Genomic DNA, 24661 nt, shown 5'->3' with positions numbered 1-24661 from the left:
AGAGTCAGACACAACTGAGTGGCTAAACTGTACCGAACTGATCTGTAGGGTAAGATGCAGGATTCATGTGCCCTTCACCTTAGAAAAGAAGAAGCCCTTTTGTACTAAGAAAATCTTGGAGAGATTCAGGTGGGATAGAACTTATACTATCTGCATTCCCAAGAAAATGCCTATTATTAGGTATGATTAGATTGTCCTTATTACCCAGGTGGAGTAAGGATCTGTGTCCTGCCATGGTTCTGACAGGTGTACTCACCATTAGCAAGTCCATCCCTCCCCTACTGCCTTGTATTCAGGGAGCACAAAGGGTTTAAAAACTTCATCAGATCAGTCGCTCAGTCGTGTCCGACTCTTTGCGACCCCATGAACTGCAGCACGCCAGGCCTCCCTGTCCATCACCAACTCCCAGAGTTCACTGAGACTCACGTCCTTCGAGTCAGTGATGCCATCCAGCCATCTCATCCTCTGTCGTCCCCTTCTCCTCCTGCCCCCCATCCCTCCCAGCATCAGAGTCTTTTCCAATGAGTCAACTCTTCATGTGAGGTGGCCAAAGTACTGGAGTTTCAGCTTTAGCATCATTCCTTCCAAAGAAATCCCAGGGCTGATCTCCTTCAGAATGGACTGGTTGGATCTCCTTGCAGTCCAAGGGACTCTCAAGAGTCTTCTCCAACACAACACTTCAAAAGCATCAATTCTTCAGCACTCAGCCTTCTTCACAGTCCAACTCTCACATCCATACATGACCACAAGAAAAACCATAGCCTTGACTAAACGAACCTTTGTTGGCAAATAATGTCTCTGCTTTTGAATATGCTTTTGAATATGAAAGCATAACTTTCCTTCCAAGGAGTAAGCGTCTTTTAATTTAATGGCTGCAGTCACCATCTGTAGTGATTTTGGAGCCCAGAAAAATAAAGTCTAACACTCTTTCCACTGTTTCCCCATCTATTTCCCATGAAGTGGTGGGACCAGATGCCATGATCTTCATTTTCTGAATGTTCAGCTTTAAGCTAACTTTTTCACTCTCCACTTTCACTTTCATCAAGAGGCTTTTTAGTTCCTCTTCACTTTCTGCCATAAGGGTGGTGTCATCTGCGTATCTGAGGTTATTGATATTTCTCCTGGCAATCTTGATTCCAGCTTGTGTTTCTTCCAGTCCAGTGTTTCTCATGATGTACTCTGCATAGAAGTTAAATAAGCAGGGTATCAATATACAGCCTTGACGAACTCCTTTTCCTATTTGGAACCAGTCTGTTGTTCCATGTCCAGTTCTAACTGTTGCTTCCTGAACTGCATACAAATTTCTCAAGAGGCAGATCAGGTGTTCTGGTATTCCCATGTCTTGAAGAATTTTCCACAGTTTATTGTGATCCACACAGTCAAAGGCTTTGGCATAGTCAATAAAGCAGAAATAGATGTTTTTCTGGAACTCTCTTGCTTTTTCCATGATCCAGTGGATGTTGGCAATTTGATCTCTGGTTCCTCTGCCTTTTCTAAAACCAGCTTGAACATCAGGAAGTTCACGGTTCACATATTGCTGAAGCCTGGCTTGGAGAATTTTGAGCATTACTTTACTAGCATGTGAGATGAGTGCAATTGTGCGATAGTTTGAGCATTCTTTGGCATTGCCTTTCTTTGGGATTGGAATGAAAACTGACTTTTTCCAGTCCTGTGGCCACTGCTGACTTTTCTGAATTTGCTGGCATATTGAGTGCAGCACTTTCACAGCATCATCTTTCAGGATTTGGAATAGCTCAACTGGAATTCCATCACCTCCACTAGCTTTGTTCGTAGTGATGCTTTCTAAGGCCCACTTGACTTCACATTCCTGGATGATCATCCTTCATTTCAGCCCTGACTGCTTTCTCTGTTGATGAAATGTTAATATCTTCATTTCTATTCCATTGCCACATCCAAGCTCAGGCCCTTAGTCCTTTGAGGAGAATTAACACTAACTGACTAGCCCCTATGTCAGAGAAGGCAATGGCACCCCACTCCAGTACTCTTGCCTGGAAAATCCCATGGACGGAGGAGCCTGGTAGGCTGCATTCCATGGGGTTGCTAAGAGTCGGACACGACTGAGCGACTTCACTTTCACTTTTCACTTGCATGCATTGGAAAAGGAAATGGCACCCACTCCAGTGTTCTTGCCTGGAGAATCCCAGGGATGGGGGAGGCTGGTGGGCTGCCGTCTATGGGGTTGCACAGAGTCGGACACGACTGAAGTCACTTAGCATAGCATAGCCCCTATGTGCCAGGCGCTTCAATAGGCATCTTACACATGGTATATTACTGAGTGTCACTAGAAGGGCAAATCCACTCATCTCATTGCTCAGGCCAAATATTTTGGAGTCATTCTTGACCCTTCTTCTTTCATTACCTGGCATAGAGGTAGTACTCAAATGTTTTAAAGAAGTCAAATAAATAATTCTGTGGTAAAGGTGTTATCTACATTTTACAGAACCAACTGAGTCTGTGGACCACTGAGGATCTTTCCTGAAATAACACAGTTGAGGAGAGCCAGAGTGGGGGGGTCTTTAACTCTGGTTTGTGTTAACTCCAAAGCTATCTTTCCCCAGACCAGGCTACATCCCATTGTGGACCTCCCCATGAGCCTCTGACTACTCTTTCTGACCTGGCCTCACCTGCTGTACCCAACTCTGCTCATCTGTATAAGTTCTTTCCTGAACTTGTCTGTTCAAATCACTCCCCTATGCAAAATGTTCACTGCCCCCATTGCCTACTGGACCCAGCTTACCATACCCAGCTTTGCCCTGGTGCCCTCCACTATCATTTCCAATCTACCCTTCCAACCATATCCACTGCTATTCCCCTACAGGACCTTCATGCCATCATATGTTCCATTCTCAGCTCCCCTAGTTCACTCTCCAAACTTTTTTCCCTCTGTGCTTTGTTTCAATCCATTTCCTCTACCCAAAATGCCAGCCACACAGTTTCTTCCCCATATCCAAGTCCTGCCTATAGAAAGCCTACCTGTCCTTGAAAGTCAGAAACAGAAACCCTATCCCCACTGACCAACCTCAGCCCACTGTGACCACAACTTCCTCTTGGCCCCAGTATCTGTCTAAACCTTCATTTCACACTTGCAGGTTTCTTCCTGTGTTGTTGATTATCTCTTTATGTGTTGTGTCTCATTTCTTCTACTAGATTTTAAGTTTTCTGTGCAGCAGAGATTATGTCACATCCATCCTCCAAAGTGCTTAGGACAGAATTTTACATAGTGTAGGAGTTTAATTTCTGCTTCTTATAAGTATTGCTATTATCTGCCATTTAAATGATATATAACGAGATTCTGGAGTGAGCTACTCCATCTTATAGCTTTATTTCAGAGGTAGGAAGTCCATGCTGTGTACAGAGCATTGACTTTGTATTAGACAGATGGATCTTCACATCTCCTCACCTTCAAAGTCTGCATTGAATGATTTTGTCCTCTCTCTTCATGAGATTCATGATGTCTCTAGAATAATCTCAGCCTGAACTCAGTGAGTTCTCGCAGGCACTTGAGTGGATTAGGGTCTTTGATTCATCCCTCATTCTTTCCCATATAGGGTGTGTGACCCCAAAGTATATCTTTCCCATATTAGCATCAAAAGTCTCAGCTGACTATTCCTCACTGAGAATTTATCTGAAAGACCTCCTTCCCCCCAGTTCAGGCTACTCTGCCTTCCCCAAGCGCCTGTTTCACTGAGCACTAGCTCAGTGATCTGAGTCACTGTCCTTAACTCCTGTCCTCTCACCTCTGTTTCCTTGGAGGATGATGCTGATAGATTGCTGGTTGGTATCCCTTTTCTCTCCTGGCTATTAAGGCCTCTTCCATTCTTTCCTTCAGAGATATTTTGTCACTTGCTTATTTACTAGTCCATCCTTTCTGTCCTTTGGCTCCTCCTCACCTGCCTCTTATATGACACTTTCTGAACTGCCAAAGGTTTTGAAAGGATAGTCACAGGGTGAGGAAGGGTGAGCAAGAGTGAGGTAGAGTAGGTAGAGGTAAGAATTCCTCCCTTTAGAAATTGAAGGACTCTGTCATTTCTGTCCCATTTACCATGCAAGGTACCTCATTACTGGTTGTACTTGTGTCTATGATGGTGGTTCGTGAATGTTCTATGGAAAACCATCTGTCACTATCCGTATGCCATCATAGGCTGGATCACTACTTGCTGCTGTAAAAGAAGAGACCTAAAGACGTTGCCCTTGTGAGCCCTAAGGAAACCTCAGCCCCAATCAGGAAACCTCACTAAGTAATCTGTAGTATGTCTTCTCCAGCCCAGTCCCCCCTGACAGTGACATCTGTTCCAAGAAATAATGGTCTCTGCATTTCTCTGCCTCTGTGTTTACCATTCCCCTAGGGAATAGTGGTTTAAAAGTGAAATACTTATTTCTATTTTCCCCATGCTTTTCCTCTCCTTTTATTTCAAACTGGTAGCCCAGTTTTACCAATCCTTGCTTCAAGGACTCTGGCTAGATAGAAGTAGTGCCAAGCACACAGCCTTTCCTGTGCCTATAGTGGTAATGTGTCATTGATGGGCAGGAGAGAAAGACACTTTCTGATAGTAAGGACAAGGAGGAGACACTTCCCTGGGCTGGCAATTGGAGAGAAGTCTAAGGGCTCTCCTAGTAGCAGGGCTGTTCATACCTCATCTTCATCACTCCATCTGAATGAGGTGAAAACACCTTAGAAGATGAGAACCCCATAGTTTTATATTCCAGCATCCAGAGTGCTCTGAACATAGTAAGGAAAGAGTAGAACTGATGTCCCCAAAGGGGCCATGGAGTTTGGAGAACAGGGATCTCTGGTAAATGGCTGATCAAAAGGAATTTTCCTATTCCTTAGCTTTGTATAAGATGCTTACTCTAATGTGGATACCCCTGCAAAAGAATGAAGCTGAATTTCTTAAAAGCCTGGAAGAATGGGGACTATGAATCAAAATTCATAAAGACATATGGAACTTCTTACACAGCCCAGCTTGTGATCATGTAGAATGCCTCCAACCACACCTCCTGATTCCCAAGTGTTCTCATCTCATCTCAAGGGGAGTTGTGCTGTGAGAGCCAAGACAGACACCAGAGTCCCAGTCCCCTCATTATCCCAGAAACCTTTATTGGACTTTATTCTGAGCACTATCTAGGCTTCAGAGGCATGAAGAGGCATATGAACTAGCCTTGCCCATTAGGTTCATGAAACTCAGTGCATCAGGACTTGTTTTATCACAGCTTTTGGCCTCCTGGTTTTGTTTGTTGCTGGTCACATCTGTGGCCTCATCATCACTTGCTTCTCTTTTTCAGACAGTCCTGGTCACAGGCTGGCTCATATTCTTCAGGGGAAGTCATGTGCCTGTCATCAGCTCACCATGTAGCCCTTTGGAAGGCACATAATTCTCATGTTGGGAGGATTTGAAAATGCCAAAAACACACAACAAAGACTCATCTGCCTCATCCTCAAGGATCAGAGTTTATCTCATATGTAGGAGGGACAAAAACAATGAAGAGACAGCCAGAAGAGGATGGGTAGCATTTTTATATCCTAGACAAAGAAAAAGTTGACCCAAAACAGAGATTATTTTCCTAACTTTATTTTTTTCCTTTGTGGGGAATAATTGAGACTTCATCCCAGGAAGCCATCATGAACTTTTAAAAGATTTCTTGATTAAAATATTCCTTAGCAAGCATTAATTTAGCAGCTATGGTGTACTCGACATTTTGGCAAGTTCTAGGTATGCAACTCAGCAGTAGCCATGAGACTGGGAAAGGTGGGACTCATTTCAATCCCAAAGAAAGGCAATGCCAAAGAATGTTCAAACTACCACACAATTGCATTCATCTCACACACTAGCAAAGTAATGCTAAAAATTCTCCAAGACAGGCTTCAACAGTACATGAACCATGAACTTTCAGATGTTCAAACTGGATTCAGAAAAGGCAGAGGAACCAGAGGTCAAATTGCCAACATCTGCTGGATCATCAAAAAAACAAGAGAGTTCCAGAAAAACACCTACTTCTTCTTTATTGACTATGCCAAAGCCTTTGACTGTGTGGATCAGAACAAACTGTGGAAAATTCTGAAAGAGATGGGAATACCATACCACCTGATCTGCCTCCTGAGAAATCTGTATGCAGGTCAAGAAGCCACAGTTAGAACTGGACATGAGACAACAGACTGGTTCCAAATTGGGAAAGGAGTCCTTGAAGGCTGTATATTGTCACCCTGCTTATTTAACTTATATGCAGAGTACATCATGGAAATGGCAACCCACTCCAGTAATCTTGCCTGGAGAATTCCATGGACAGAGGAGCCTGTCAGGCTACAGTCCATGGGGTTGCAAAGAGTCAGGCATGACTAAGCAACTATCACTCACTCACACATCATGCGAAATGCTGGGCTGGATGAAGCACAAGATGGAATTAAGATTGCCAGGAGAAATATCAATAACCTCAGATATGCAGATGATACCTCCCTTATGGCAGAAAGCCAAAAAGAACTAAAGAGCCTTTTGATGAAAGTGAAAGAGAAGAGAGAAAAAGTTGGCTTAAAACTCAACATTCAGGAGGGCGATCCTAAGATGGCAGAGAAACAGGATGGGGAGACCACTTTCTCCCGGACAAATTCATTTAAAGACGATTTGAACGCTGAGCAAATTCCACAGAAGAACTTCTGAATGCTGGCAAAGGACACCAGGCACCCAGAAAGGCAGCCCATTGCCTTCGATAGGAGGAGATACTTCGACAAAGTATAAAAGATAAAAAGAGAGACAAAAGAGTTAGCGACAGAGACCCATCCTGGGGAGAAAGTCGTGAAAGAGAAGTTTCCAAACACCAGGAAACCCTCTCACCAGCGGATCTGTGGGGAGTTTTGGAATCTTAGAGGGCAAGATACTGGGAGGGAAAAAATAAATAAATAAAACCTAGGTGCCTAACTGCAACTCCCAGTGGAGAAGTAGCCCAGATGCTTGTGTCTGCCATCAGCAAGCGGGGGCTGAACAGGGAGGCGCGGTCTGCATTGCTTAGGGTAAGGACCAGCCTGAATGCCCTGAGGACAATCTGAGGGAGCTAACATAATATAGCAACCCAAATTGTGGGATGGCCAGAGAGATAGAAAAAAAAGAGAGAGACAGAACTTTCCCACAAAAAGCTCTAACCTAAGGCACTGCCGCCCGCTCACAGAACAAAAGAGGACTGAGCAAACACCAGGGGAGAGCTAGCCGGCTGCAGACTGGCCCATCCCCCACCGGAGGCAGAGAGGCAGGCGGGCAACAGGCAGAGCTGGAAGGCGAGGGGAAATTTTGGCCCCAGAAACGGCATTTTCCACCAAACTGAGAGCAGGCTCCCAGTTGCTAACCAATACTTCCTGGGACCCTGGACGGTTGACAACCGCCAGGAGGGTCTCAGCCAGAGATTAGCTCCCCAGAGGAGACACACGGCACACCTGAGATGGCGCTCCCGCTGCACACCCAGGAAACCAAGAGGCTGGGACCAGGGAAGTGATAAGATGCACCGCCCACCTGGGGAGAGTGTGCTCACCAAGCACTAGGTCACCAAAGCTGCTCGGACCTGGGAAGGGCACAAAACGCAGGCCCAATCAAGTCTGTGCCTTTGTGGAGTACCTGAGAACCTGAATCTGAGAGTCTTAGACCTGGAAAGTGCACACAACCCAGGGCCCGCTTTAGATGGTTCCCCTGCTGAGCAACCTGGAGCCTGAGCAGTGTAGACTAAGAAAGCACACACACCATGAGTGCAGGCAAACCCAGTGTGTCCCAGACACTGAGAACACTCCCCACACACCAGTGATATTTGTTTGCAGTGTTCCTCCCTCCCCACAGGGCAACTGAGCAAGTGAGCCTAAATAAGTGACCACCTTCGCCCCCTTGTGTCAGGGCGGAAATTAGACACTGAAGAGACTTGCAAACAAAAGAAGCCAAAATAAACAGAGGGAACCACTTTGGAAGTGACAGATGCAACAGATTAAAACCCTGTAGTTAGCACCACTACATTGGAAGGGGCCTATAGACCTTGAGAAGAAGTATAAGCTGGAACAAGGAACTGACTGAAACTGAACTGACCCCACACTGTCCGCAACAGCTCCAGAGAAATTCCTAGATATAGTTTACTATTATCATGTTTTAATTTTAATTTTTTTATTTTTAAGTTTTTTTATTGCTCCTTTAATTTTCATTTTTATAACCTATTACCTTGCAAAAAAAAAAAAAAAAGACCCGATTTTAAAAGCAAATTTCATATATATTTTTTATAATTTTTGTGATTTTGTTTTGTTTTTTAATATTGTATTTTTGAGAGTCTAACCTCTACTCTAGATTTTTAATCATTTGTTATCAATTTTGTACCTTTGGGAATCCAATCTTCAGTACCCATTTTTACTTGGGAATGTGATTACTGGCTTGATTGCCCTCTCCCCCTTTTGACTCTCCCTTTTCTCCCCCAGGTCAGTCATCTCTATCTCCTCCCTCCCCATTCTCTTCTCTACCCAACTCTGTGACTCTCTTTGTGTGTTCCAGGCTGTGGAGAACACTTAGGGAACTGATTACTGGCTAGCTCCGTCTCTCTCCTTTTGACTCCCCCTCTTCTCCACCTGGTTACCTCTATCTCCTTCCTCCCTCTTCTCTTCTCTATGTAACTCTGTGAACCTCTTTGGGTGTTCCATGCTGTGGAGAGCACATAGGGAATTGATTACTGGCTAGATTGTTCTCTCCCCTTTGATTCCCCCTCTTCTCCTCCTGTGGAGAAGGCGATGGTACCCCACTCCAGTACCCTTGCCTGGAAAATCCCATGGACGGAGGAGCCTGGTAGGCTGCAGTCCATGGGGTTGTGAAGAGTCGGACACTACTGAGCGACTTCACTTTCACGCATTGGAGAAGGAAATGGCAACCCACTCCAGTGTTCTTGCCTAGAGAATCGCAGGGACGGCTGGGAGCCCAGAGCCTGGTGGGCTGCCGTCTATGGGGTCGCACAGAGTCAGACACGACTGAAGCGACTTAGCAGCAGCAGCAGCTTCTCCTCCTGGTCATCTCTATCTTTCTCCCTCTTCTCTTATTCATGTAACTCTGCAAACCTCTCTGGGTGTTCCTTACTATGGAGAATCTTTTCTCCATTAACCGAGATGTTTTATCATCTGTGCGGTATGGATGGAGAAGTCTTGAGGCTATTGTAAGAATAAGACTGAAGACCAGAAGCAGAAGGCTTAAATACAAAACTTGATAACACCAGAAAACTCCTGACTCCAGGGAACATTAATCAACAAGAGCTCATCCAAAAGCCTCCATACCTACACTGAAACCAAGCTCCACCCAAGAGCCAGCAAGTTCCAGAGCAACACATACCATGCTAATTCTCCACAACACAGAGGAAAACATAGGCAAAACACTCTCTGACATGAATCACAGCAGGATCCTCTATGACTCACCTCCCAGAGTAATGGAAATCAAAGCAAAAATAAACAAATGGGACCTAATTAAACTTAAAAGCTTTTGCACAATGAAGGAAACTATAACCAAGGTGAAAAGGCAGCTTTCAGAATGGGAGAAAATAATAGCAAACGAAGCAACTGACAAAGAATTAATCTCAAAAATATACAAGCAGCTCCTGCAGCTCAATTCCAGAAAAATAAATGACCCAATCAAAAAATGGGCCAAAGAACTAAACAGAAATTTCTCCAAAGAAGACATACAGATGGCTAACAAACACATGAAAAGATGCTCAACATCACTCATTATCAGAGAAATGCAAATCAAAACCACAATGATGTACCAACTTATGCCAATCAGAATGGCTATCAAAAAGTCTACAAACAGTAAATGCTGGAGAGGGTGTGGAGAAAAGGGAACCCTCTTGCACTGTTGGTGGGAATGCAAACTAGTACAGCCACTATGGAGAACAGTGTGGAGATTCCTTAAAAAACTGGAAATAGAACTGCCATACAACCCAGCAATCCCACTGCTGGGCATACACACCAAGGAAACCAGAATTGAAAGAGACACGTGTACCCCAGTGTTCATTGCAGCACTGTTTACAATAGCCAGGGCATGGAAGCAACCTAGATGTCCATCGGCAGACAAATGAATAAGAAAGCTGTGGTACATATACACAATGGAGTATTACTCAGACATTAAAAAGAATGCATTTGAATCAGTTCTAATGAGGTGGATGAAACTGGAGCCTATTATACAGAGTGAAGTAAGTCAGAAAGAAAAACACCAATGTAGTATACTAACACATATATATGGAATTTAGAAAGATGGTAACGATGACCCTATATGCAAGACAGCAAAAGAGATAGAGATGTAAAGAATAGTCTTTGGACTCTGTGAGAGAAGGCGAGGGTGGGATGATTTGAGAGAATAACATTGAAACATGTATATTATCATATGTGAAATAGATCGCCAGTCCAAGTTTGATGCATGAGACAGAGTGCTCGGGACTGGGGCCCTGGGATAACCCTGAGGCATTGGATGGGGAGGGAGTGGAGGGGGAGGGTTTCAGGATGGGGAACACATGTACATCCATGGCTGATTCATGTCAATGTATGGCAAAAACCACTAAAATATTGTAATCAGTCTCCAATTAAAATTAATTAATTTTTAAAAAAGCATCAACATACAGAAAACTAAGATCATGGCATCTGGTATCTCTTCATGGCAAATAGATGGGGAAACAATGGAAACGGTGAGAGACTTTATTTTGGGGCGCTCCAAAGTCACCGCAGATTGTGACTGCAGCCATGAAATTAAAAGACACTTGCTCCTTGGAAGAAAAGCTATGACCAACCTAGACAGCATATTAAAAAGCAGAGACATTACTTTACCACTAAAGGTCCATCTAGTCAAAGATATGGTTTTTCCAGTAGTGATGTATGGATGTGAGAGTTGGACTATAAAGAAAGCTGAGCGTCAAAGAATTGATACCTTTGAACTGTGGTGTTGGAGAAGCCTCTTGAGAGTCCCTTGGACTGCAAGGAGATCCAACCAGTCCATCCTAAAGGGAGTCAGTCCTGGATATTCATTGGAAGGACTGATGCTGAAGCTGAAGCTCCAATACTTTGGCTACCTGATGCGAAGAACTGTCTCATTGGAAAAGACTCTGATCTGGGAAAGATTGAAGGTGGGAGGAGAAGGGGACGACAGACGATGAGATGGTTGGATGGCATTACCAACACGATGGACATGAGTTTGAGTAGGCTCCAGGAGTTGGTGATGGAAAGGGAAGCCTGGCATGCTGCAGTCCAGGGGATCACAAAGAGTTGGACATGACTGAATGACTGAACTGACTGACTGAGGTATACAACAATGATAAAGAAATTGCTTCTGCTTTTTTAAGTCATCGAGTAGCTGGGAGACATCAATATAATTTCAAAAGAACGCAGTAAATGCTGGGTGGAAGGGGTGTCCCAGGTACAAGGACAGCAGGATTGCAACGTCTAACTCAGCATTGAGTTCACTACCTGAAAGGCATTGTGAGAATGAGAAGCAATTTCAGTCTAGGCACTGGTATAAAGCCTCTCATATGGTAGGTAGGTTCTCAGTGGACAGGAACACTTATTTTCTTATCAGATGGGCGGACTTGTGGGCACATGGGCCCAGGTTTCAGATAATACTTGAAAATGGAATTTGTGCTTCCACTTTCCGTGCCTCTGTTATTCTTTTAAAGTGTTTTTAAAAATATTTGAAAAAAAAATTTTCTGTTTATTGATGAAAATGTAAATAGTCTCTGTGACACTTGTTTCCAAAGAAATGAGAGCTTTTGCCTTTTCTTGGACATTTTGGGGGATTTTGTGATGAAGTAATAGACAGGCAAAGGAGAAGTAACCACCATTTGCTTTAGTGACCGAGAACTAACCATTTTCCTCTGTGCTTTTTCTTATGTTCCTCTGTTCAGCAGTACTACCCAAAACTACTCTATAGCCAACGTGAAGATTAAAAATCAAACATCTAAATGTTAAGAAAGAACATAAACATGAGATAGTTGCATAATGTCTCTATGGCTGTCTCATCTAGAAAATGGGCATAATAATACACAGCTCAGAAAGAAGTTGAAAAAATTAAACTATATGTAAAATACTATGTAAACATTAGCTTCAGTTATTTATATAATTAAATATATTTGAAATAAAAATTTCCAAAGTACCAGTTCAGGGCCTTGTATATATGAAGTACTCTAGAAAAAAAAAAAAAGTGCTCTAGAGTATTATTTATTTTGCCAAAGGTGTCACTTCTCCTCTGCTACTGACATTAATCTTTTCTTTCTTGTCTGCACCAGATCATTGCTTTTTCTACTACAAACAGTAGTGAATCTGGCAGAATAAGGGTTTCATCAAAAGCAAGGAGATCAAGCAAGGAGATGGGGAGCTGAGCCAGGGATCTGCCCATTTATCACTCTGGAAAAGATAAAGAAGACATTTCTGAAGCATTAACTTATGAGCCTAGAATTCTAAATTATATCACCTATAAATCTAAGCTCCCCCTAAGTGAGACTTATACCTGAGCTTGAGAGCTGAAGAATAATGGTGTTATTTATCTCCTAGGGCCCACTGGATGGCAGAGATCCCAGAATTAACATTGATAATCAAGACCACTGAAGAAGCCCTGACCACTCTAAATCAGTTCTGAGTGTTTTATCTGGTAACAATCTGTCTTATCATTCAGACAGGAAGTGAGGGTGCTATGGATGGAAAATTCTCTGGTCACAGTCTGTTTGTTGGCTTTGGGTGGTTCTCTGGGGACGAGGGCAGTTTTAGAGGGGAGTGGTATTTCCCCCCCTCCCCCTCAGGAAAAGTAAGTGTGATTATCAGGATTTTTCTTAACCCCTCATTGATGATTTTTAACTTTCTCTTTCCTCCTTCTTCAAGAATTTAACATTTCATGGTGGGTTAAAAGTAGGTTCTATTGTGTTAGAAGAATATTGGAGTTGCTTGCTAGTGTTGGTTATGCTACAAAAAAATTTTTTTTCATTTTATTAATAGATTAAGCAGTTAGTGACTGGAAAGGAATGAGGTTTTTGTTTTGTTTTGTTTTAAAGCCATTGCTCTCTAAGGAGAAATACTATAGACTTTAATGATGGTAAAAGTAAAAATTAAAAAATCACCAAATGAAGCTCAGAACAAATTGAGTGCACTCCAAGTCACCTAGTGACTATTGAATGCCTCAGCAGACGGAAAGAGAACTCATTTCCTTTAAATTTTAAAATAAAGCTATAGCATATAACAAATAATGTCCTAATGTTCTGATTAGAGAGGTTCTATGCAATCGACAAGGGCACAAACATTCTGAAACAAGATAACTGGAAATGTGCCTGACTTTTTATACTTTAAAAAGCAACCAGCTAGGAGATTTGTGAAGGGTCTCCCTCTATAGCCAGAGCAGAGGACACAGACACAGCGCCCCCCACCCAGGTTCCCCCCAACCCACCCCTCCACCCCCTCTCACTCCACTACCAGGCAAGTATTTATCAAAGGTTCTAGCCTGGAATAGCTCATTAGGCACAAGAGAAGGAAGGATCAGCAGAGGACAGCATGATTCCTTTTCTGGATGCACAAAAAATCAGTCCAACGGCAGTAATTACAGTGGAAAATCAAGAGCAAGTTCAGAAATAAAGCCTTCACTTGGGTTCAGATCTGAGGTGACACAGATTATAGGAGGTAACAACAGAGTGACAGGAAGAGAGAAGACCCAAGTTCTAGCCTCCCACTCTGCCAACTAACTGCTTTCTGGCTTTGAACAAGTTACTTAAACTCCCTGGGCTCCTGGTCCCCGTAGCAGAGGGGTACAAGGTGGGACTGAAGCATGTGCACACCTGATGAAAGCAAATGTGGTCATCGGGCCGGGTGCCAGGAACTCTCTCCTCTCTTTTGATGTATTGCAAGCCATCCACACGTGACGATATACATGTCTTAGAACCTGAAAGAAAGCGGGACTTTTGGACATGATGAACAAAGTAAAAATGTCTCACCTAAGAGTCCACTGTCTTGTAGACAATAAAAATGGTTAACAGTGAAGCACACTGAAGATGCATAACAAATGTCGAATTGAAAGTTACGTTGTGATTCATCCGAGTTCATTTCTGCTGCAATTGATGTACAAATAAGAATTCTGAAGAAATGACTACAAAATGGAAAAATACCTGCTTTGACAACAGGATTTCGGCCTCACTAATAATTAAAAGCAAATTAAAATACGATTTTGATTTACCAGACTGACAAAGATTAAAAGAATAAAATGATCTGGTGTCAGTGTGGTTGTGTAAGGAAACAGGAATCTTCATATAACTGCTATTAGGAGTGGGACTGATTTTGCTTTATCCAGAATAACACTTTGGCAATTTAAAAAAGCTCTTTAAAAAGAGCTTTAAACCAGCTTACATTTTATATTCTTTAAACCAGCAGTCTGACTTCTAGAAATTTCTCCAGAGGAAAAAATTGGACAAGAGCCTCCAAAAATATGAGATTGTTCTGTAACACTATCTAAGGTAGTGGAAAATATAAACCTAAATATCCGTTAACAGATAATTGAAATAAGACCATACAAATACCACACACACAGACACTAAAAATAAAGATCAACATTAAATTATTTACAAGCCAACCTGGGTGCCTCTGGGTTACTAAATTTGGGGGTGATTATAGATTTTTTTCCTTCTCAATTTTTTTAAATTTAATTTTATTTTAAAACTTTACATAATTGTATTAGTTTTGCCAAATATCAAAATGAATCTGCCACAGGTATACATGTGTTCCCCATCCTGAACCCTCCTCCCTCCTCCCTCCCCACACCATCCCTCTGGGTCATCCCAGTGCACTAGCCCCAAGCATCCAGTATCATGCATCGAACCTGGATTGGCAACTCATTTCTTACATGATATTTTACATGTTTCAATGCCATTCTCCCAAATCTTTCCACCCTCTCCCTCTCCTTCTCCCACAGAGTCCATAAGACTGTTCTATACATCAGTGTCTCTTCTGCTGTCTCGTACACAGGGTTATTGTTACCATCTTTCTAAATTCCATATATATGCGTTAGTATACTGTATTGGTGTTTTTCTCTCTGGCTTACTTCACTCTGTATAATAGGCTCCAGTTTCATCCACCTCATTAGAACTGATTCAAATGCATTCTTTTTAATGGCTGTGTAATACTCCATTGTGTATATGTACCACTGCTTTCTTATCCATTCATCTGCTGATGGACATCTAGGTTGCTTCCATGTCCTGGCTATTATAAACAGTGCTGCAATGAACATTGGGGTACACGTGTCTCTTTCCCTTCTGGTTTCCTCAGTGTGTATGCCCAGCAGTGGGATTGCTGGATCATAAGGCAGTTCTATTTCCAGTTTTTTAAGGAATCTCCACACTGTTCTCCATAGTGGCTGTACTAGTTTGCATTCCCACCAACAGTGTAAGAGGGTTCCCTTTTCTCCACACCCTCTCCAGCATTTATTATTTGTAGACTTTTGGATCACAGCCATTCTGACTGGTGTGAAATTGTACCTCATAGTGGTTTTGATTTGCATTTCTCTGATAATGAGTGATGTTGAGCATCTTTTCATGTGTTTGTTAGCCATCTGTATGTCTTCTTTGGAGAAATGTCTATTTAGTTCTTTGGCCCATTTTTTGATTGGGTCATTTATTTTTCTGGAGTTGAGCTGTAGGAGTTGCTTGTATATTTTTGAGATTAGTTGTTTGTCAGTTGCTTCATTTGCTATTATTTTCTCCCATTCTGAAAGCTGCCTTTTCACCTTGCTAATAGTTACCTTTGATGTGCAGAAGCTTTTAAGGTTAATTAGGTCCCATTTGTTTATTTTTGCTTTTATTTCCAATATTCTGGGAGGTGGGTCATAGAGGATCCTGCTGTGATGTATGTCAGAGAGTGTTTTGCCTATGTTCTCCTCTAGGAGTTTTATAGTTTCTGGTCTTACGTTGAGATCTTTAATCCATTTTTGAGTTTATTTTTGTGTATGGTGTTAGAAAGTGTTCTAGTTTCATTCTTTTACAAGTGGTTGACCAGATTTCCCAGCACCACTTGTTAAAGAGATTGTCTTTAATCCATTGTATATTCTTGCCTCCTTTGTCAAAGATAAGGTGTCCATATGTGCGTGGATTCATCTCTGCGCTTTCTATTTTGTTCCATTGATCTATATTTCTGTCTTTGTGCCAGTACCATACTGTCTTGATAACTGTGGCTTTGTAGTAGAGCCTGAAGTCAGGCAGGTTGATTCCTCCAGTTCCATTCTTCTTTCTCAAGATCGCTTTGGCTATTCGAGGTTTTTTGTATTTCCATACAAATTGTGAAATTATTTGTTCTAGCTCTGTGAAGAATACTGTTGGTAGCTTGATAGGGATTGCATTGAATCTATAAATTGCTTTGGGTAGTATACTCATTTTCACTATATTGATTCTTCCAATCCATGAACATGGTATATTTCTCCATCTGTTAGTGTCCTCTTTGATTTCTTTCACCAGTGTTTTATAGTTTTCTATATATAGGTCTTTAGTTCCTTTAGGTAGATATATTCCTAAGTATTTTATTCTTTTCGTTGCAATGGTGAATGGAATTGTTTCCTTAATTTCTCTTTCTGTTTTCTCATTATTAGTGTATAGGAATGCAAGGGATTTCTCTGTGTTGATTTTATATCCTGCAACTTTACTATATTCATTGATTAGTTCTAGTAATTTTCTGGTGGAGTCTTTAGGGTTTTCTATGTAGAGGATCATGTCATCTGCAAATAGTGAGAGTTTTACTTCTTTTCCAATTTGGATTCCTTTTATTTCTTTTTCTGCTCTGATTGCTGTGGCCAAAACTTCCAAAACTATGTTGAATAGTAATGGTGAAAGTGGGCACCCTTGTCTTGTTCCTGACTTTAGGGGAAATGCTTTCAATTTTTCACCATTGAGGATAATGTTTGCTGTGGGTTTGTCATATATAGCTTTTATTATGTTGAGGTATGTTCCTTCTATTCCTGCTTTCTGGAGAGTTTTTATCATAAATGGATGTTGAATTTTGTCAGAGCTTTCTCTGCATCTATTGAGATAATCATATGGTTTTTATTTTTCAATTTGTTAATGTGGTGTATTACATTGATTGATTTGCAGATATTGAAGAATCCTTGCATCCCTGGGATAAAGCCCACTTGGTCATGGTGTATGATCTTTTTAATGTGTTGTTGGATTCTGATTGCTAGAATTTTGTTAAGGATTTTTGCATCTATGTTCATCAGTGATATTGGCCTGTAGTTTTCTTTTTTTGTGGCATCTTTGTCCGGTTTTGGTATTAGGGTGATGGTGGCCTCATAGAATGAGTTTGGAAGTTTACCTTCCTCTGCAATTTTTTGGAAGAGTTTGAGCAGGATAGGTGTTAGCTCTTCTCTAAATTTTTGGTCGAATTCAGCTGTGAAGCCATCTGGACCTGGGCTTTTGTTTGCTGGAAGATTTTTTACTACAGTTTCAATTTCCGTGCTTGTGATGGGTCTGTTAAGATTTTCTATTTCTTCCTGGTCCAGTTTTGGAAAGTTGTACTTTTCTAAGAATTTGTCCATTTCTTCCACGTTGTCCATTTTATTGGCATATAATTGTTGATAGTAGTCTCTTAAGATCCTTTGTATTTCTGTGTTGTCTGTTGTGATCTCTCCATTTTCGTTTCTAATTTTATTGATTTGATTTTTCTCCCTTTGTTTCTTGATGAGCCCGGCTAATGGTTTGTCAGTTTTATTTATCCTTTCAAAGAACCAGCTTTTGGTTTTGTTGATTTTTGCTATGTTCTCTTTTGTTTCTTTTGCATTTATTTCTGCCGTAATTTTTAAGATTTCTTTCCTTCTACTAACCCTGGGGTTCTTCATTTCTTCCTTTTCTAGTTGCTTCAGATGTAGAGTTAGGTTATTTATTTGGCTTTTTTCTTGTTTCTTGAGGTGTGCCTGTATTGCTCTGAACTTTCCCCTTAGGACTGCTTTTACTGTGTCCCACAGGTTTTGGGTTGTTGTGTTTTCATTTTCATTCGTTTCTATGCAAATTTTGATTTCGTTTTTGATTTCTTCTGTGATTTGTTGGTTATTCAGCAGCGTGTTGTTCAGCCTCCATATGTTGGAATTTTTAATAGTTTTTCTCCTGTAATTGAGATCTAATCTTACTGCATTATGGTCAGAAAAGATGCTTGGAATGATTTCTATTTCTTTGAATTTACCAAGGCTAGCTCTATGGCCCAGGATGTGATCTATCCTGGAGAAGGTTCCATGTGCGCTTGAGAAAAAGGTGAAATTCATTGTTTTGGGATGAAATGTCCTATAGATATCAATTAGGTCTAACTGGTCTATTGTATCGTTTAAAGTTTGTGTTTCCTTGTTAATTTTCTGTTTAGTTGATCTATCCATAGGTGTGAGTGGGGTGTTAAAGTCTCCCACTATTATTGTGTTATTGTTAATTTCTCCTTTCATACTTGTTAGCATTTGTCTTACATACTGCGGTGCTCCCGTGTTGGGTGCATATATATTTATAATTGTTATATCTTCTTCTTGGATTGATCCTTTGATCATTAGGTAGTGACCTTCTTTGTCTCTTTTCACAGCCTTTGTTTTAAAGTCTATTTTATCTGATATGAGTATTGCTACTCCTGCTTTTTTTTTGGTCCCTATTTGCATGGAAAATCTTTTTCCAGCCCTTCACTTTCAGTCTGTATGTGTCCCCTGTTTTGAGGTGGGTCTCTTGTAGACAACATATGTAGGGGTCTTGTTTTTGTATCCATTCAGCCAGTCTTTGTCTTTTGGTTGGGGCATTCAACCCATTTACGTTTAAGGTAATTACTGATAAGTATGATCCCGTTGCCATTTACTTTATTGTTTTGGGTTCGAATTTATACACTGTTTTTGTGTTTCCTGTCTAGAGAATATCCTTTAGTATTTGTTGGAGAGCTGGTTTGGTGGTGCAGAATTCTCTCAGCTTTTGCTTGTCTGAAAAGCTTTTGATTTCTCCTTCATACTTGAATGAGATCCTTGCTGGGTACAATAATCTGGGCTGTAGGTTATTTTCTTTCATCATTTTAAGTATGTCTTGCCATTCCCTCCTGGCTTGAAGAGTTTCTATTGAAAGATCAGCTGTTATCCTTATGGGAATTCCCTTGTGTGTTATTTGTTGTTTTTCCCTTGCTGCTTTTAATATTTGTTCTTTGTGTTTGATCTTTGTTAATTTGATTAATATGTGTCTTGGGGTGTTTTGCCTTGGGTTTATCCTGATTGGGACTCTCTGGGTTTCTTGGACTTGGGTGATTATTTCCTTCCCCATTTTAGGGAAGTTTTCAACTATTATCTCCTCAAGTATTTTCTCATGGTCTTTCTTTTTGTCTTCTTCTTCTGGAACCCCTATGATTCGAATGTTGTAGCATTAAATATTGTCCTGGAGGCCTCTGAGATTGTCCTCATTTCTTTTAATTCGTTTTTCTTTTTTCCTCTCTGATTCATTTATTTCTACCATTCTATCTTCTAATTCACTAATCCTATCTTCTGCCTCTGTTATTCTACTATTTGTTGCCTCCAGAGTGTTTTTAATGTCATTTATTGCATTATTCATTATATATTGACTCTTTTTTATTTCTTCTAGGTCCTTGTTAAGCCTTTCTTGCATCTTCTCAATCCTTGTCTCCAGGCTATTTATCTGTGATTCCATTTTAATTTCAAGATTTTGGATCAATTTCACTATCATTATTCGGAATTCTTTATCAGGTAGGTTCCCTATCTCTTCCTCTTTTGTTTGGTTTGGTGGGCATTGATCCTGTTCCTTTATCTGCTGGGTATTCCTCTGTCTCTTCATCTTGTTTAAATTGCTGAGTTTGGGGTGTCCTTTCTGTATTCTGGCAGTTTGTGGAGTTCTCTTTATTGTGGCGTTTCCTCGCTGTGTGTGGGTTTGTACAGGTGGCTTGTCAAGGTTTCCTGATTAGGGAAGCTTGTGTTGGTGTTCTGGTGGGTGGAGCTGTATTTCTTCTCTCTCCTTTCGAAGAGTTGGGTTGCTTTTCTGGGTGCCTGATGTCCTCTGCCGGCATTCAGAAGTTGTTCTGTGGAATTTACTCGACGTTTAAATGCTCTTTTGATGAGTTTGTGGGGGAGAAAGTGTTCTCCCCATCCTACTCCTCCGCCATCTTGGCTCCTCCTCCTCCTTCTCAATTTTTGAAATTTTCTAGTGGTTGACTGTGATCAATCATTAATCTAACCCCCCAAAGAGCTGTTTGATGGGGAATAATTTAAGGTGAGTGGTATAAAACCTTCCTTGTGGTAGGCTATCAACTGGCAGGAGCTCTTACAAGCATCTCATCAGTTAGGTGGACTTGAAGGCGCATGGGCGAAGGTCTCAAGAGATGATCGAAGATAAAATTTAAGCTTCCACTTTCAGTGCTTCTATTAAAGCATTTAAAAATATTTGTAGAAGATATTCTGATTATTGATAGAAACTTAAATAGCCTTAAATGTGATTATTGTTTCAAAGGAAATGAGAGCTTCTGCCACTTCTTGAACTTTATTTTTCTTCTTTTTGTAATGGGGTTTTTGGCAGAAAAATGAGAGAACCCATCATTTGTCTCAGTGACCAAGAAATAACCATTTTTCTTTGTATTTTTTCTTATCTGCTCAGATTACTACCAAAAAGTCCTCTCTAGTCAATGTGAGGAGTACAAAGCACACACCTGAATGTTAGGGAAAAGCATGGTATTTGAAACTTACTTCCCTCTGTCTTAGAACTTTTATTAAGAAAGTTAAGAAACCACAAGTTTTTGTGTGATACATGAATCACATTCTAGAAATCTGTAATCTTCTGATAAAAATGGATTCCAGTGATATTTAACAAGGCCAATAGGTCACAGGACCATCATCTTTCTGCCTTCATCTGAGTTTCTTCAATAATCTGAAGGCAAATTATTATAGACAGGAGTATTAGCTTCATAGTCATTAAGAATCATTATGAGGGGTTGAATCTGTATCTTAAGTTTTCAAAGAATTGGATTCTACCCTACATTGCTCTTTCCTTCTTCGATTCTGTTACCTCTTTTCCTTTCTCCCAGCTCCTTCTAGTCTCCTAGTAAAGTGACCTGCAGTTGAGCCTACTTCTTTCTATGCAGTTCGCATATACAGTTGTCAGATAAGGACTGCATCATAGGTCATTCTTCACATCTGATCAGTCCTAGTCCGCCAAAATCACTGCAGATAGAAACTGCAGCCATGAAATTAAAAGATACTTGCTCCTTGGAAAGAAAGCTATGGCTTTTCCAGTAGTCATGTACAGATGTGAGAGTTGGACCATAAAGAAGGGTGAGTGCCAAAGAATTGATGCTTTCCAACTGTGGTGCTGGAGACGACTCTTGTCAGTCCCTTGGACAGCAAAGAGAACAAACCAATCAGTGCTAAAGGAAATCAACTCTGAATATTCAGTGGAAGGACTGAGGCTGAAGCTTCAACATTTTGACCACCTGATGTGAAGAGTCAACTCATTGGAAAAGATCCTGATGTTGGGAAAGATTGAAAGCAAAAGGAGAAGGCAGAAGCAGAGGATAAAATGGTTAGATACCATTATCAACTCAATGGACATGAATTTGAGGAAACTCCGGGAGTAGTGAAGGACAGGGAAGCCTGGCATGCTGCAGCCCATGGGGTTGCAAAGGACACAACTTAGCAACTAAACAACAACAATTGATATTTTCTTTCCACCTAAGTAAAACACGTTAGTCATTAAAAAACTACAGTCAAGCAAAAATAGTGAAAATGAAAAGCATAAGTACTCTACCACTCAGAAAACCACAGTTACCGTTCAGAATATATCTTTTCAGTGTTTTGCTATGCATTCAAAAGAAATTTTTTACTAAAACTGGATCATAGTCTTACACGGTTTTCTAAACTGATTGCCTTTTCAATTAGCCACTGTATGAATCTTTCCATGTTAACCAAAATCCTAGGGCTTTTTTTTTCCATTTAAATTTAATAAACATTTCTTTAGAATGATACACAAGCTTACATTACCTGATAAAGACCAGAAGTGACCAGACAGGGACAACTTTGCTTGCAAGCACAAAACAAGCACAGATCAGGTGAGTGTAGGGAGGGGACGGACAGGGTGTTATAGAAGTAAATACCAGGAAATTAAACTTTGACCAGAGGCTGGGGAAGCGCTCCCAAGGAAGCACGTTTACCTCATAATCAGAATGCAGGTATTCCAAAATATAGCTGCACCAATAGACTTATCTGCTCATATTTGAGGTCTTCTCACCTGGCTAGGTCTACCAGATGTTTACAATGATTACAAAATTATGCTTCATAAATCCTATTAGCCATCTGTGTGTGGATGGTTTTGCTTCTTTGCTTCTGTCAATCAAGAGGGTATATGCATCAGTGGAAGCCTGGTGTCTCATAAATTCTCCAAGGGTGTCTTCTAGCCTGTGATTAAAAAAGGAGTCAGTTCAGTTCAGTAGCTCAGTTGTGTCCGACTCTTTATGACTCCATGGACTGCAGCATGCCAAGCTTCCCTGTCCATCACCAACTTCTGGAGGTGGCTCAAACTCATGTCCATCGAATCAGTGATGCCATCCAACCATCTCATCCTCTGTTGTCCCCTTCTCCTTCTGCCTTCAGTCTTTCCCAGCATCAGGGTCTTTTCCAATGAGTCCATTCTTTGCATCAGGTGGCCAAAATATTGGAGTTTCAGCATCAGTCCTTCCAATGGATATTCAGGACTAATTTCCTTTAGGATTGATTGATTTGATCTTCTTGCTGTCCAAGGGGCTCTCAAGTCTTCTCCAACACCACAGTTCAAAAGCATCAGTGGAAGCCTGGTGTCATAAATTCTCCTAGTTTCTAAGTGACTAGTGCTTTCCAGTCGCCAAAGTGGTTTCCAGTTTGCTCCTAGCATCTCTTGATGGTGGTACCACCAACACAACCACCTCAGAGGCACAGGGTCACCTCCTGTCAGATTCCATACCATTTCCACCACCTTAAGGTTTTCCTTCTGACAAGGAACACTCAGGATAAAAGCACCAAGTATTCTTGACTTTAAGGAAGCCCTGGAATCCCTTACCCAAACCAGTTCTTTCACTATATATCCTGTTTGTTCCCTCCCTCTTCTTCCAAAAGAATCCAGGCCCATGATCTTTTTTCCATTTCTGCTGTTAGAGGTTGGGGCATCCTGTTTACATTATATATTTTCTCTGACAAAATTTGTCAGAGATACCGTTGTTTTTTTCTGTTTACTAAATATCCATCTTTGGTTTCATATTTAGAGAGAAAGTGTAGAATGAGGAAAAGAGTGATTTGCAATATTCAATTCAGGATAATATTCAGGATACCAAACTATATAGAAAGTCCCCAATGAAATATGTGAGCCAACAAATCCTCTTACCTCTTTAAAAGGGAAAGAATATATTTGTAACTGTGATCATTAGAGTAAATGTTTTCCTGCTTTGATATGGAGATTTGGGAAAGCAGAAGAGTAGTTTTTAAAGAAAGTATTTTCTTGAGCAGCAAACAGCATATGCAACTTACAGTGTGGTGAACAATGCATCAAATAATATCTCCCAACATTACAGAAATGTCATAAGGTTCACATAATATTTGTGAAAGTAACTTACAAATGTTGAAAGTTCTGCAAAAGTTTATGAAGAACATATTAAAAAGCAGAGACATTACTTTGCCAACAAAGGTCCATCTAGTCAAAGCTATGTATGTATGCATCATGTATGCATGTGCTGCTGCTGCTGCTGCTGCTGCTAACTCACTTCAGTTGTGTCTGACTCTGTGCGACCCCATAGACGGCAGCCCACCAGACTCCGCCATCCCTGGGATTCTCCAGGCAAGAACACTGGAGTGTTCTCCAGGGTTGCCATTTCCTTCTCCAATGTATGAAAGTGAAAAGTGAAAGTGAAGTCGCTCAGTCGTGTCCAACTCTTTGCGACCCCATGGACTGCAGCCTACCAGGCTCCTCCATCCATCGGATTTTCCAGTCAAGAGTACTGGAGTGGGTTGCATTGCCTTCTCCAATGGATGTGAGAGTTGGACTATAAAGAAAGCTGAATGCCAAAGAATTGATGTTTTAAACTGGGGTGTTGGAGAAGACTCTTGAGAGTCCCTGGGACTGCAAGGAGATCCAACCAGTCCATCTAAAGGAAATCAGTTCTGAATATCCATTGGAAGGTCTGATGCTGAAGCTGAAACTCCAATACTTTGGCCACCATATGCGAAGAACTGATTCATTGGAAAAGACCCTGATGCTGGGAAAGACTGAAGGCAGGAGGAGAAGGGGACGATAGAGGATGAGATGGTTGGATGGCATCACCGATTCAACGGACATGAGTTTGAGCAAGCTCTGGAAGTTGGTGATGGACATGGAAGCCTGGCACGCTGCAGTCCATGGGGTCGCAAAGAGTTGGACACGACTGAGGGACTGAATTGAACTGATTATTATTTTTAAAATGAGCAGCGTCTTAAGTCAGTAAATATTGGGGAAGGAAAACATTTTCCTTCACCTCTTCTGGGTTCTTGTAGCTGGTCTAAGAATTAAATTGCTGTTAGACAGATGTACAGGAAAATATCAAATTTAGTTATGTATCTACAGGGGTCTGAAAGAAAAAAATGACACACTAGGACAAGTTAGAAAATTGAGGCTTATATGCCATCTGAGAGAAAAAGGG

The sequence above is a fragment of the Bos javanicus genome, chromosome 1 (genome assembly GCF_032452875.1).
Source record: "Bos javanicus breed banteng chromosome 1, ARS-OSU_banteng_1.0, whole genome shotgun sequence".
Classification (NCBI taxonomy): Eukaryota; Metazoa; Chordata; class Mammalia; order Artiodactyla; family Bovidae; genus Bos; species Bos javanicus.
This window is presented reverse-complemented; position numbering follows the sequence as displayed.